This window comes from Centruroides vittatus, unplaced genomic scaffold (genome assembly GCF_030686945.1).
Source record: "Centruroides vittatus isolate TY-2023 unplaced genomic scaffold, ASM3068694v2 contig_884, whole genome shotgun sequence".
Lineage (NCBI taxonomy): Eukaryota > Metazoa > Arthropoda > Arachnida > Scorpiones > Buthidae > Centruroides > Centruroides vittatus.
In genome coordinates this window covers 3,021,020-3,037,838 of record NW_027122576.1, presented here as the reverse complement: position 1 = coordinate 3,037,838, position 16,819 = coordinate 3,021,020, and the positions used below count along the sequence as shown (strand labels likewise).

The following is a 16,819-nucleotide window of genomic DNA, read 5'->3' as shown; positions in this document are numbered from 1 at the left end:
AATGGTAAAAAATAAAAATCTTTCGTCCCTGCTCGACATTGGTCAATATGAAACGAGAGTCCAGAAGAAATTTTTCCATCGATTTCGCCCGGAGTATTTTATCAGTAAAGAAAACGATACAAAAACGAAAAAAATATTTTCGAATGAAAAGCTTTTGAAATAAAAGTATTATAAATAAAAATATTTGATTTTGTTTGCTAATGTAAGTAAGTTGCCGGCGGGAATATCCGGGGCTCTAGACAGCTAGATCAAACTGCCACTCTGGCTCCACTCCACTCGAGATCGAATCCCAGCAGTCTGTATCAGATATGTCAGACGCGACCTTCACCATCCGGCCGTTATGTTGCCAGCCTGGCAAAATCCATTATGAACCTAGAAATAAGGCTCTCTTAGTGCCTACAGAGCAGAGTTAAAAACGGGAAAATTTAACTGAATTAGTTAAGATTTCTAATTTGCTGAATATTCAATGAAAAAAAATGGCTGGCAACGAAACAGCAGGATGGTGAAAGTCGGAGCCTGACATATCTGGATTCGATCTCGGATATCCCAGAGTGGCATTTTGAGCCGCAGATAATCTCGCCGGCAATTTACTTACATTAACAAATGAAGTCAAATATTTTGATTTGTGATAGTTTTATCTCAAAAGTTTTTCATTCAGAAATCTTTTTCGTTATTGTATCGTTTTTCATTCAGAAATCTTTTTCGTTATTGTATCGTTTTCTTCACTGATAAAATACTCCAGGCGAAATTGATGGAAAAATTTCTTCTGGACTCTCGTTTCATATTTACCAATATCGAGCAGGGATGAAAGATTTTTATTTTTTATTCATTCCTTCGGAATAGTTATTTCTTCAATACATTTTCGTTAAAACTGATTGGTGCTAGTGTCGATTTTCTATTTCTAATAAAGTGTAAAATCGAATCTACTGTTTGACTTACGGAAACTGATTTACCATCGAGTGTTATTTCTTCTTTAAAACCTCTACCTGTATTATGCGCGTTTTCGTAGTTCGTTTCAAATAAAATAAATTAGCCTACGCAATTGGTTTGCTTAACTGCTGAGTTATTGATAAAATTTCTTTACAAGAAAACGTGTTCATTTATTTTGATTCGGTTTTATAATTAAACAGAGAATAAAGTTCTGATACAATTGAGAAGTTGCAACACTTGTTTGGATAGTTCATCTTACTCGTCTCCTCTGCCTTCGGGAATTGCTTTTTAAGTTAACGTTTATTTGAAACGAAAAAACTCTAATGGTTCTTTGACGCGTAAACTGTTTATCTTAAAATAATTCACTTAATAATTTTACTTTGCTGTCATCTGACAAATCAATATTTTTCTAGTATAATCCTTCGATATTATCATCAATTCTAATTTCTAATTTCTGGTGGGTAGTGAGTAATTTTTGTGGAAGTAATGCCATCTGTCTCTCCATTATGTTGCTTTATCAGTTGTTTAACCAAGTAAACCGCTAGTAAATGATAACAAAGGTCTGACCAGAAGTAAAAAGCTGCCGGATCGATTCACCAAAACTTTTTCCTTTGTATTTATAGGAATTCTTTTGTTACTCAGTGTTCTGATGATCTTTCGTTTTTGTTTTTAACTTATTAACTTTAATAAGTTAAAAACTAGTTAGTGTGGTCTTCATTTTAAGCTTTGGAAAGTTGGACGGGGCACGTTTTGAATTTGTTCCACTGTAAATAATAATAATTTTGATAAAATTTGGTTAGTTTTGATTAATATTTACGAGTCGCTGCCATGATTTGAGAAATCATAATATATCATAATACTATGCATAGATCCTCTCACCGTTGAAAAAGAAATCGTAAGTACAGAAGTAACAGCACAATATTGTTATCTCATGTTTTGTAATAGACCATATCGAATCTTTTCTAACAATCTACAACCTTCCAGAACGATCCAGAGCTTTTCGAAACAATGTGGAAAATGTGGACTTTGCAGTCTTACACTGTTAGAGGTTCTTAAACAAAAGACCCCATTTGGTCAACTGCACTCTTTGGCTACTTAAACTCACTATCCCAAGTGGCCTGAATTAATGTGATGGTTTTATGTTTAAAAACCTCCAACAGTATAAGACTGCAAAGTCCAAATTTTCCGATGCTGCTCCGAAGAAGCTTGCTGGTCACCTGTGGTGCATTAACGAAGAATGGTTGCCTTAAAGTGTTTTGATAATAAATACAAAAGCCACTCCAAAATGAAAGTAATGAGAACATCACAAAGCCAGTGACAATCGATTAGGATTGCTTCATGGTGAAAATTTAGACTATTTTGTTTCAGCTAACACTGAGAATTTCGACATACTTGGGGTCTTGACTCGAAATTCACAGAACTGGATCTTTCAACACTGACCTGATGCGAAAGTATTGCCACGCAAATGTGCCTCAAGACCAATAAATGTATTAGCGACTCCGAAGAACGTGGAGTTATCTTTCAAAGAATACAATCGATTGAACGCTCAGGATAAACAGAAAAACCAATTTATTTTGTGAGTTGTCAGTGATCACCGGAAGAGATAATCAGACAAGGAAAAGAACACTTGTCAATAACAATAAATATTCCACTGTTTGAGTATTTTTTATATATTTTTATGCTCATCTTGTAAAATCGCATCATGAAATTATCAACTATAAATTTTATAGGCTCAGTACTGAATCATTTTGTATTTTGCTTAAAGACAATTTAATGTTTCAAAATTTGGTAGCAGCCTCCAAAGGCCACATCAGCAATTTTTTTTTTTTAGTATTTTGCGATTTTACATAAAGACACAGCGATATTTTGAAAAATACATAAATCACATTTTCGTACGTAACATCACAATTCGTAAAAATTTGATCTAATATTGCGCAGTAATCACTCACTGATGATACTTTTGGACCAATTTTCATCCCATTATCTGTTCGGAGGTCGATTCACAATGCTAATCCTGTTATGGTCTTTCATCTAAATTTAGTCAAATTTGAGAATGTTACTTTCTTTAATATTGGTACAAGTTATACAGGTGCTACAATGCAAACTACAACTTTTGTTTTAATCCCTATTAAAAACAACCTTTACCTTTCTATTTATAGAAATTCGTTCGTTTCTCTGTGTTCTCATAATCTTATATTTTTCATGTTTATTAACATTAATAAGTATATTTCCTCTCAATGTGTTATTACACATTTATCAAACTTTTACTTGATCTGCTGCGGTTCCTTTCAGTGTCGCTTTTCTTTGTGCAGGATTGATTTTGGCCGAAAGAGATAGCATACAAAAATCATTTTTAATATTTTTTATTTTGTCGGTAAATATATCCAAAATATTTATTTTTATCGTCTTTCACACAAATTTTTATCCGTTTTAGGATGGGAATCCAACAACAAATAACCGAAATCCTTTCCTGTTTGCTATTTTATATGCATCCATAAAAAATCGATGTGTTTCTAGTAAAAGCTTGCCTCGCCAGACTATTCACTTCGACTCTTTTCGAATAAAAGCAAATAAAGAGTATTTAAATTGATACTGTGTATTCCTCATTACATTATTTCGTGGAAATAAATTTTGCATTATTATTATCTTACCTGCGTTAACAAGATGAGATTTTGAATGAATCGTCCATTACAATTAAATTTTATCGTTAAACATTAGTAGGTAAGCCATATTGACTTAGTTTGTTTTTCCATATTTTCTTGAATATTTTTCTCTTATGTACTGTACTGTACTTTATCCACGTTACAAAGGTCAACAATTGCACAGTTACTTAAATGTTTGTAATACATATCGATGTACTTTAATTAATATATCTGTAGAATTGAGATGCTGCAGATGTGAATTCCTTTCTATCTTTTCCGCATTCATTCAAAATATAATGGAATTTGTTGATTATATAAGCAACTCTTCTATTGTTATTAGAAACTAAAAAAAAATCTGTACTTGCAGTTTCATTTCAAATAATTTTCGTTAACGGTAAAATGAACGAAAGTAATGGGCAAGTTATCTAAAATATCCAAAAAATAAAATTATTATATGATTGTATAATGTAATATACATGTGGACAAATTTTACATTTTCAGTTTACGCTTACAAATAAAATCCAAATAGTTACAGTTATAATAAAATTACAATCAATCAACAAGCTTCATCTCTATTTATGTAACAGAGAAACCACTAAATTCCATTTGAAAATTAAAAACAACATACTTGAAAATTCCACAAGCTTCTACTACTGATCTATGTGCACAAAATGTTATACAAAAATAATTTACTTGACCAAATTTATTTACTATATCGTTTATATATATATCTATTTTTTACTGAAATATTTACATTATTAATCGTATTTACATTATTTTAATATTATAAAACTTCAGTAATGTAAATAAAAAACACTAAATAAATAACAACTGGAGCAACTGATTAAAATTTCAACATCTGAAAAATATAAAATTTAATATCTTGTTTTCTAAATAAATAAAAAATGTCTGAAACTGAATTTAAGATTATTGAAATTTAAAATATAATTCATTAAACAGTAATTTCACTTAAAATAGTAATATTGTATTAAATTTATTCAATACATAAAATACAAATGAATAAATAATAAATTGAAGTTACTGTATTCAAAAGAATTAATTCTTCCACTTAATTTATTCTTTTATTTTTTTCATTAATTCCGAACAATATAAATAATAATTATAATTTTTATTCGCTTAATTAAAACATAAAGTTAATTTTGTAATTAAACTTCTGAATAATGGCAAATTAAGATTAATTTTAACAATACAACTTAACAACAGAAAACTGACAACATTCGTTTGTTTTTCATCAAACTACGTTTAATAAGTTTCAATCTGTCAGATCTTCATCTTCACATCGTATTTATTTTAGAGTTTTATTATTGATTTGCTCCTAAATTCAATAATAATCGATAAAACGATTAAGTTGTTAAGAAATTTTCATTATGATTAAATTTATCTCGTATTTTTATTGCACAAATATTCAGTAAATACAACTCAAATTAGAAAAGTAATTACTAAAATTTAACCAAGAATAATGGTTAATATGATAAAAATTTCTTCTATGTTAAAGCTTATAAAACTTAATTTCTTTCATTTAAAAGCAATTAATTTTATAATGAAATAATTTATTTGTTATTCTTTTATTAAAATAAAATGAAGTAAACGTTTCTAAAAACAATATTTAATACATTATTAGCGAAATAAATAAATATTTCAATAAAAAGCAGCGACAGTATTCAAAATATTGAATGGTACTCTTATATAAAGTCATATATAATGCAGGTATTAAAAACAGAAAGAACGTCTGTATGTGGGTTCGAGTGAGTTAAAGTATATGTTTATTTGTAACTGTTTACATATCTACCAATTTATTTAATAGCCATCGACGTCAATACGAGTATATACCAAAGCAGCGGTCGCCAATCGGTGGTCCGTGAAGAAATTTGGACATTAGTCAACTCAAGATTACGCGAAGTATTACGATAGAAATGCAAAATGCTTGGTTGCTTTTTCTCACTCATTGGGTTTTTTTTTATTCAAATTCAAAACCAAACACGAAATTACTGTTTACTCTTATCAATAAATAATAATGTCAATAAATCAATAAATAATCAACAGTAAATAATGTCATGCGCTTGATTGTCGTCTGTGGAAAAGAAGCAAGTCTCCACAATCATATTTCAAATAAGCAGCAACAAACTTCACATTTATTTGTTATAATGAAACAAGTAAATTTCATATTAATAAAGTAAAATGGGACTTTTGTGATCATTATTGTATAGATATTTGTATCGTTTTAAAAAATTCATGATAGTGGTCCACGGGATTCAAGTTTGTGAGGTCAGAAAGGTCAGAAGCTTTGTCAGAGAGGTCAGAAACCATCAATAATTTTATCAAACCAATCGAATTACTCATTGACAAAAAAACATTTTATCAAGTAAATTAATTTTTATTTTTATAATAATAATTTAGATTATAGAAAAACTAAATATTTACCAGAAAAATATATATATTTATTACCGTGTTCTACCATAAATAAGTCGATCCATAGATAAATGGCGCGAGGAGAAATTACACTTAGGAATGCACTATTGGTACTAGTTCAATAATCAGGGATTACTATGAGCAACAGTGCGCTCCTATGCCTAATTTTGCAAGGCATTGAAACCAGGAGTAACTAATATAATAATTATACTTTCGATAATACCGAAAGTTTGGTATCGACTAACAACAGGAGGCTTGTGAGACATATTCGAAGTCACTTGTAAAGGGTTTATCCGGAGAGGGGTGCTTATGATGCCGCAGCCTTCCATTGATACCAAAGCAATCAGTTTTGTTACTTTAAAATATAAATAAATATAATAACGTATACCGCTCTACTTCAATGGTAGAATCTTATATAAACAGAAAAAAAATTTAATCGGAAAACACATGTCGAAAAGTGTTAAACTCAGACTAGATATATGACATATGAATTCAAAACAAATGTCATTTCGATCATTTTAGTAAAAATAATAAATGTAATAGTTTTTAGTTTTCTATTCCTTCTTTTGAAATCACACCGAATATAAATCGCATTGTCTGTCATTTGTGTAATTCATAATTAACCTATCAGTTCGAAACTTTTAATTATCAGTTTTCCATATTCTATTTAATGATTTTAAAAATCTAGTAACTAGTTGCTTAACTTTCCCGACAACAACATTTAAAACTGCGTGTTGCAGCATATGTTACTATAATACTATCTTTTTATTTAAAAACTTTTTATATGATTAATTATCATAAAATGGCAAAAAGCTTAATTTTGAGGGTAGGAGTGAGTTTTATATTTAAAAAAAAACAAATTGTAAATGCTAATAACGAGTAAATTCTTTATTAAGTTTGACCCTACTCGAGATACAACACACGACCCCATTTATCTCCTCACTCCCTCAACTTTAAACCACCAAAAGTTAATATCATCAATTTCCCTAATACACAAACCTCCATGCAAAATTTCAGAAATTTTCGAAAAAAACGGAATTTTTAAATTTTAAAGTGCCTTCCCTTACACACACTAACATCTATTCATACAGAAATAAAACCCTGAATTCTTTTGAACTTCTTGACGTTCCAAGGTCCCCTAAGTCCAAAAATGTACAAATTTCGGGGGCCATTTTTTGACCGATCGCCATCCTTTCCAAAGTAGAAAGTTACGTATCTAATGTAATTATAAAATAATTGAATAAGATTCTCACCAATATACATTTTCCTCACACGAACGTACACTTTTGCAGTTTACATTTTCTACTGATTCAATAATTCATAATTACTACGTTTATTTTTACCATTTTATTTCGCTTTTTCTGAATATATATTAAATAATTTGTTTATGCACAAGCTTCCGCTGTTGTTCATTTATTAAATCATCGGTAATAGTGCTTAAGTGACGTGACTTTTCGAGTTGGGCCGGAAGTCACGTTATTTGAATTCGAAAATTTTCTCCTGAACAAAGTTAGATAGATTACCGGCATGACTTCCTTGTTAACAGGAAAAGTATGATTTACAGGGGCAAGAAACTTCTAAAATTGAGAGCATTGTGACGATTTCAAAATAAATAACAGCTAGTTATTTATGATAAATTTCTGATTTATTAATATCAATCTAATTTTTTAAACCTGAGCCTAGTACCTTCTGGATCCTAAGGGATTTAAATTTTAAAAATTATCTAATGACAAGCATATACAAATACTGTAATTAATTAATTTTAAAATAAAAAATTAATTAAAAACTATAAATGTGCTTGTTTTCTCTTGTATACAATAAAGTATAAAATGTTTTTATGATAATTATTATCTAAATTTATCTTTTAGAATGTATTACACAATCCTATTTACAGAACATTTATAGTCAAAAGCTTTGTCAATATCTATATTTTTCCTTGTTGTGTTAATGTATTGAGTTTATAATACCAAGAATAACAGCCCGAGGATAGTAATTAATAATCCATGGAATTAATATTTACAAACTTTTCAATAGATAAATTGTTATAGCTTATAAAAAATTTTAGCGATATATATTAAAAATTTTATATACAACAGATTTTTTTATGATTATATCATAAGCAGGATTAAAAGAGATTTCTAGGTTATTTAAAGTAATCTCATTAAAGGTAATTAATTATTATATATTTATTTTGTAAAGAAAATTGATAGAAAAGTCTACTGTACAAATATTTACAGTTTTAAATTAATCATTGCCAAAAAGGATTTCATTTGAAATCTGTCATTGTAGGAAAATCTCTTTGAAAATATAATCGAATAGATTTCTGTATATAAAGCTATGGCTGTAACATTTCACAGAACCGCAAATAAATAAAAAGGATACAGTTAAACTGTTGCTTAGTAACTTCAAAAAGTTCCTAAGCAACAATACTCAACTTTAATGTAAACTAAGAAAATAAAGCGTGCGGAAGAAAGAAGAGAAAATAAATACAGATGATTTCATTCTGAAATAGCTTATATCCTTGAAAGTTCAAGTTTTTTTTACATTAACTATTGCATTTTTTTATGAATTACAAATTGAATAGAAGAAGCAAATATATATGTATAACATTTAAAAATAATTATCAGTTTTCTTTATAATTTAAATTATAGTATTTTATAATGTTCCTATACATTTTTTCCAAAGATAAATATTTTGTTGAGCCATATTATTATGCCATAGAAAAATCTTTCATGCATATTTTAATATTTTCATAATATATGAAAGATATTCAAATTTGCGTGATATTAATTAGTTATTTTATAATTAAGTAACATATTTAACATAATATATTTAAAAGTTTATATAATAAATATATGAATATGAATACATATATTTATAGTAAGTTAAACCAAATTTCCAAACAAACCAGCTTTTATTTATTGTGATATCATAACAATGCCGGGTTTCAATTTTTCGTCACGATGCTGTCAATTTTAGTAGCGTCTTGCCCCTGTACATCATACTTTTCCTGTAAGACTATAGTCATGCTGATCATCTAACTCCGTCCTCGAGATTAAAGCAGGACAGACAGAGCCAGTGACAATTTATAGGTCTACAATTTTTGAAAATTGCAGAAGAAAATATTCAACAATTAATTTCTTCCATTCAATCGTAAATATACATGGATGCAAGAGTAAGTATACAGTTGTTAATCAGTTGAGAAATGCAGATGTTTGGTGCAGTGTTCGTTATTATTATCATTATTTTTTAATCTTATATTATTTTTGTATTCCTTATTTGTGATTTAAGCATAAGAATTGATGTTTCTTTCCTTCCGTTTTTTCCATAATAAAAACTGTACACCTACTTCTGCATTCCCTGTATGTAAAAATGAATACAAAAAATGTGCTGTATCATTAGTTTAATTAATAAAACCTTCAAAATTTTTTAGATAATTATAATCTGAAGAGTTTAAAACCTCTGCTATACATCTTTGAAGTATGTTTACTTTGTGAAGCAAGACAAAAAAAAGTATAAAGAAATTCGACGTCTTGTGAAGTACATAGTTTCAAGCACCGCTTAACCACTTACGTTTTCATTTTGCAATTTCACAATATTAATTATAGTCTTCTATTAGTTGCTTATCACTTCCTTAATGTTCCTAACTCAACTGTTAAGAAAACAATTGTAGTTATATAAAGGCTAATTTTTAAATTATTATTTTTTAATGTATTTTTTAACCTACTCCTTTCAAACTTTTTGTAGTAAAATTGATTTTCTTTCAGAAATATTCAGAAAATAAAAGCAAGCTTTTGTTTCCATTGATTAAATTCCGGACAAATAAATGTTCTGTTATTATGTAGATGTAAGTAGTATTGTATTTCAATGATTTGTAAAATAATAAAATCGAAATAATAAATTCGAATGCCAATTATTAAATGTGTACTATACATAATGATTATTAGAATGCTTATAAAATGTTATTATAATTATAAAAATTATCGAAATTTTGTTTAATTACACAATTCAGCATTAACTTTAATTTAAATGATTACAATAATTCAATTAATTATATATTTAATACTTAGGTTTATCAGAATGTAAATGAATTGATTACATAAATACAATGTAAGCAATCCTTGCTTTTATTATTATTTAATTAAAATATTTTATTTTCAAAAACTATTGAAATTGAATAAATTACAAAATTTTTTCTTTCACTCATTGTCAACGAACTCGTATTTTGTTTAATACATTAAAGTACTTAACGAATTAGCCGTTAGAATAATAACTACTGAAATGTTACGTAATGAACTAATAATAAAGAAATGAAAACAATAAATGGTACTAGAAAATATCTATACTTTTTTCGACTTTTTCTTATAGTTAATCGAAGCAGATTAGCTAAACGAGCAAAGATTATTCGTCATAAAGCCGGGCTGCAACTTTTATTCATATTTTTAATATATTTAATTTAAAATCTATGCTCTCTACCTCAAATTAGTAGTGTCTTGCCCCTATATAGTATACCATATTTTTCCTGATAACAACAGAGTCGTGCTGGTCATCTACGTAACTCCGTTCTGGAGAAAATGTTTGAATTTAAATCACATGACTTCCATTCCAAACCGGAAGTTTCTGTATAGTTACCCGGGGCAATCTACCCTTAGTCTTTCCGTATCTGTTCTCAAATTTCATCTATATAACACCGTTCTCGCGATTAAGGAAGGACAGACAGATAAACAGACAGGCAGACGAAAGTGGGAATTTATAGGTCTACAATTTTTTCAAATTGTGGCCCAATTAACTAAAATTTTAAGATACAGACTAAGTAAGTACTTACGTTGTTCTTTATTATGACGTAGCATACAGTCGTAGGCATTCGTAACCAACGTTATGACGTAGCATACGCACGTAAACATTTGTAAATAAAGTTATTAGTATCCATACGTAAACATCATCATTTAGAAATTTATGTATTAATTAATTAAATAAAACAGATTTCAATTAAAATCTAATGTTTTCAATTAAATTTAATAATTAATTCAACCACCTCCATTATAATTTTACCACACAGCATGTTCAAATTATTAAATTTCGACAAGAAATATTAATTATATTTAAATGAATAAGGTTAGACCTGTTAATTGTTTTAAAAAAATTAAATAATGTTATTTAAATTATTAATTAATATAGACCCAGTCGAATTTATCAACGCTGGTGATTAAATATAATGATTTTTAGATGATGTTAAATATATATTTCTTTTTAATTTGATAAAATAGTGAAAAAATTAATAACACGAAAATTCAATATGTGCGTGTAATTTGGATATAATGTGTAAACAAAGGAAGTTGTAAGTTTTCTTTACATTCGGTGTTACGTCTACGTCGATGTATCACGTTAAAATTTTCCTTCTCCTTTTCCCAATGATTTCCTTTGACATTACATTTATCCAAGAGAAAAAATCCAAGAGAAAAATATAAAAAAATAAATAAAACTCATTTATTCCAGTAATATTTTCGTCTTTTTTTCCTAAAGAAAAGAAAGTACAGGGGGAGGTTAAAAATGTAAATAGAATTTCTTTTTTATGAATTAATTTCTGGTTTGGTAAAAAATTTACTTCATGTCTAGTAAAACGCGCTAAAATACCCAGTAAAAAATAATAATTATATGTATTAACTATTAAACAAAATATATAAAAAAATAAAAGTATTATGTATACATTTTGGGAAGTTGAAGTATATTTTTGATGGTACAATTGTAAAACTTCTTATTATTTGCTTAAGAATTATTGATATCAATTCTCTTCCTGCGGGTGTAGCAGCTGCTTTTGATGATTCTCTTTCTTTTCGTATAATGTGGATAACATTTTTCCATAGCAACCCTTCAGTCAGTCGTTTCGTAGATAAATTGATTACACGACAAACTCGATTGGCGATTGGATTGGAAGTGATTTTAGTTCGTACTTAGATTTTAACGTGCTTTAAATATTTTACTCCATATATATGTACACACATATATATATATATTTAACATCTTTAAACTTAAGAATCTTTTCGGTATAACGGAAGTACATTTCTCTTTAAATTGACGTCATTTCCGACGCAAGCGCAACAGTGTTTATGTGGGATGACCAAGAAGAGATAGAGAAGTATTTATCATAAAGGACGTTGCTATCCGGTAATGATGATCTACTGATACTTCCTCCCTCGAATGGTAAGTCCTTTATCGCGTTATTTTAATGGCTAATTATCATATAAATTCGGTTCTACTGTAGAATAAAAATTCGTAATAAAATACTAACACTCAAACTTTAATATTTTCTAAATTATAATATCAATTTATATGTGTTAAGTGTTTGTTATTTCATGTTAAATCGTGAAGCTTAAGATACTTAATTGTCGTAAGGTGTTAATGATTAAACAATGTTTTTCCAATCAGATTAGTAAAATTTACTTTAATGTAACTAGCATTAAGCAATTATAAAAATAACAAAGGAGTAAATTCTTCATTTGTTAAGATTAAATTGAGAATTTCACTCATCTATTAACGATTATACAAATGGTACGAATGTTTTCACTTTAAAATTGATTTACAAATAGCTTTCTGATTGATTATTTTTAATGGAAAAGTTGCGCTTAAAACTTTTGAAATAAATAAATTTTAGTAACATTTAAATTCAAATTTAAAATATAGATAAGATTTTGTGGATTTTTTGTTTTTAAAATAATCATTTTTAAGCATATTTAAGTTGCGATTTCTTTCAACTAATTAAGTAGCAGAATATTTAATTGTTAAATACAAAAAGTATATAAGAGTTCTTTCTATTTCATTTAAAATGTTTACATTATATAAAAGGATAAAATTATCTTTAATTTATTTTTTTATATAAATAACTACTTGAGGAAATTCTAGTTATCCAAAAATACTATCGAGTTAATTGAAATACTTTTTAATGTCATGTTAATCGTGTTGTATTTACCATTAAATATTTACATTTAAATTAACTTTTTCAAATATTAGCTAAGTTTTATTAAAAATTAGTTAATTATTTGTAAAAGAAAAGTTATTTCTCTTCATAAAATATGATCAAATTCGTTTAAATTCAAAGTAAAAAATTATTTCGATTTATTTTTATTTTTTGTACATATAAATTATACTTTTTTTAAAATTACTCTTTAATTTTCGAAATAAAAATTATATGATTATTCATTTTAAATATGGAAGGTGTGTACATTTTTATATTTTTATAATCAGTTAAGATTACAAAAGTATATAATAAAAATCCTGTCGGAATCGACAGTTTTACTCAATTAAAATGCAATCAATGAGGTCTTATCAAATTTGAATTCTATACAAAAATGATCAGTATAAGGTCCAATCTACCTGTCCTCCAGTATCACGAGACTTCTTTCAATTTTACATCCCAGGGTAGTTAGGATTCTTAAGGGGGACCAACTTCGACTGACAGGCTTGGGGTTAACGATGAGTAGTGGAAGGCCTCCACAACTATCGTCCTGGGTTTCTTTTATACCTACAGACCGTCGGATGTTCACGTTTATTCTTCTTTTTGTTGTCGAGAAATCCATCAATCGCCATTAAGTAACGAGTTGGACGATTACAATCGGTTTTAGATTTCATCGTGGAGCAATCGTAAAATAAAAATCGAGATTGATGCTGCAATATCGACAAAAAAATTATTTAAAAAACCGTGTATTATCTTTATTGGGATGCAATTTGAAAATTGTAGACCTATAAATCCCCATTATCGACCGCCTGTCTGTTTTATTTAACTGTCCTTCCTTAATCTCGAGAACGATGTTAGATAGATGAATGTCGAAAGCAAAAATAGAAAGCTTGGAGGCATAAGGTCCAGACTAACTTTCAGTCTAGACCGAAAGTCACGTTATTTTAATTTAAAATTTTTCTCTGAATAGAGTTACCTAGATGACTGGCATGAGTTTTGTTGTTGTCGTCAGGTAAAGTATGATGTACAGTGGCACGACTAATAAATTGAGATGGAGAGCATATATTTTAAATTAAAATAAATTAAACATATAATTGAAAACTATAACATGGCATTGTGAAGATGTCACGATAATTTTTATTCGTCTTTCATTTATGTCATTAACACTGAAAATCCTCGTTAATTCGAACTCGGATAATTCGAAATCCCGTTAGTAGTAACTGTACTTTTGTCCCTGCCGAGAATATAGCGGTTTACATGTTAAGTAATTCGGTTATTTAGAAATTCTAAATGAAAATTCTGTCCAAACTGTGATATGTCTACGTTAACTCGTTCGTTTAGATCGAGTGCCTCCATACTGTAAGAGAACAATAGACCAAGGACAACTGTAATTTGATCAATATGACTTTGCTTTTACTGTAACATATTTTTGGGTGTCACCTTACCCATAGACTATATTTATTTTCCTCTTATATCATAAAATACAATTGATTTTCGGGATTTCAAAATTGGCCTAGAAGTTGCAGATTTTGATATTTACTACTTTTTGGGCCACTTTAAAAATAATCTGGATTACAATAGAGGAATTCTGCTTTACTTTTTATAAAAGCTATCCGGAAACTTGTAAGGTCCTCGCCGAACACGTGCTGTTTACCTGCAGTTTATTTATATTATTATTAATTATTAATTAACAAAAATAACGTTCTGTATAGGTAATCATTTTCTGTACATACTTTTTCATTACAGATTCAAAAAATCAAAATAGTATAGTTCAAGAATTAAAAGTGATTCTTAAGTCATCTGTTTAAATAATAAGATTAAGTGTTTAAATTTATTCACGTTAAACAAATATGCAAAAAGTCTTTTAATTAACGCGTAATTAGAAAAAACCAGGAGTTCAGAATTGTGATGAGCAACGGGTTGATCTAACGGTTAAAAAAATAAGAATAAAAATAAAAAACTAACTCGCTGGATAAAGTTTTATCTTTATTATCAACTTCTCCCATCTTTTTCTCCGTTTAAATATAATTTTTATGTAAGTTTCACTGTATAAGTAATTGTTATCTATATATAAAGTACAAATAAAAATTATTTGTATAATAAAATACTTATAATTTATATTTAAAAAATCCTAATTGCGTAACTTTCCCGGCAATAAAGTTAAAATTGCGTATGGTGCCATCTGTTAATAGATTTTATATTATTAATTATTTAAAATAAACTTTTTATATTATTAATTATTATAATGTAACAGAATGCTTAAGTTTGAGGGTGGAGGTGAGTTTTACAGAAAGTTGCAAATGCTAATAATGAGTAAAATCTTCATTATTATCCGACCCCACTGGAGATGTGACACGTGTTCCCTGTATCTCCACCCCGTCGAGATTTACGCACCGAAATTTAATAGTTCTAATCTCCCTAATACATAAATCTTTCGGTAAAATTTCAGAAATTTTCGACAAAAAGCACAAGAGTTATTAAGCTTCTAACGTCCAAAAGTATAAAAATATCTTGAGTGGGAGTCATTTTTTGACCGCCATACTTTATCTCTGTTATATATAACAGTTGAGAAAGTAAAATTTTTATTGAAAAGAAAAAATATGACGCAATTTTCTAATAAAAATAAAACGCTAATAAGTAAATTAAATTATTTATAAAAGAATTAAAAAAATAAAACTATTTATTGATGTGAAAATTATATAAATAGTTTTAAAAATTAAAAGTAGCTGCATTATCTTTATATAAACGATACTGATGACTTTAAGAGCTTTAAAAGTCTTCTTTTTTATCATATACTTAATCTATATATATAATCGAGACGAGTTGATAATAATAATAATAATGATAATAATAATAATCAGTGCAGAGCCCAAACGGTTAGGAGCTGAAAGTTGAAATTTGGTACACAGTTAGAGTACGTCACGAGGACGCACACGAAGAACGGATTTTTCGAAATTCCTCCCCACGGGGGAGAGGGACAGGATTAAGTCTTAACACTTCCATCAACAATGGAAGTGTTAAGTGACAATGGAAGTGTCAAGTAACAATGGAAGTGTCAACAATGAAAGTGTTACGTAACAATGGAATTGTTAAGAGAAAGCGACGTGAAAGATGCAGATGCAGTTTTTTTTCGTTTTTGCGGGAAATCAAACATATTTTTAGATTCATCTAAAAATTCTCTAATTAATCTGGAAACAGGGGGACCCAATTCTTGCATTCTGTAAAAACGACTAAGGTAATAATCTTAATCTTCGGTATTGTTACTTTTGCCCGAGCAACGCCAGGCCCACCCGCTAATTTATAATAAAATTATTTTAAAATCTTATTATTGTATTATTTTATTTTATAGATATAATTTAAATTAACTATATCCATTAGTGTTTTTGAAGCATTGAAATATAAGAAAATTTTCTGAAAAATTCTAATAATTTCAATTAATAATTATTCGAATTTTAATAGATTTCATTCGTGTAAAACTATTTTAAATATTTATTATTATTATTAAAGTTGGATTTGAATGTTATTTTTGTGTACAGATATTATATAAGACAGAATATAATTACCTTTTTTAGCTGATTAATCAGCGAGAATAATATATACAATCTGCACGTTTATGAGACAGGCTGAAAGTCGTTATAAATTGAAGGCAATCATGTTTGAAATCCTAAATAAATGAATGCTTTTACTGACTGCTGTTAATAACTATTTGAAAATCGATGTGAATACAATTTTAATTGCTCATCTTAAGCAGGAAGAGATACTTCGAAGAATGAGAACTATTTATAATTTCACGATACTGTTAAGTCGTAATATAATAACAGCAACGATAACGTATTCGAGGATCAAATATATATGTCAAACGATT

General features: G+C 28.0%; 1 protein-coding gene across 1 annotated transcript in view; it reads left to right on the top strand.

Moving 5' to 3' along the window:
• Positions 1-12,096: 12,096 nt before the first annotated feature.
• The window catches only part of LOC136983719 (neuropeptide F receptor-like), a 77,894-nt gene continuing 73,171 nt past the window's right edge, over positions 12,097-16,819 (top strand). Inside the window, exon 1 of the mRNA XM_067280548.1 lies at positions 12,097-12,203. The gene's annotated coding sequence lies outside the window, so the exon portion shown is untranslated. The remainder of the gene's footprint in view (positions 12,204-16,819) is intronic.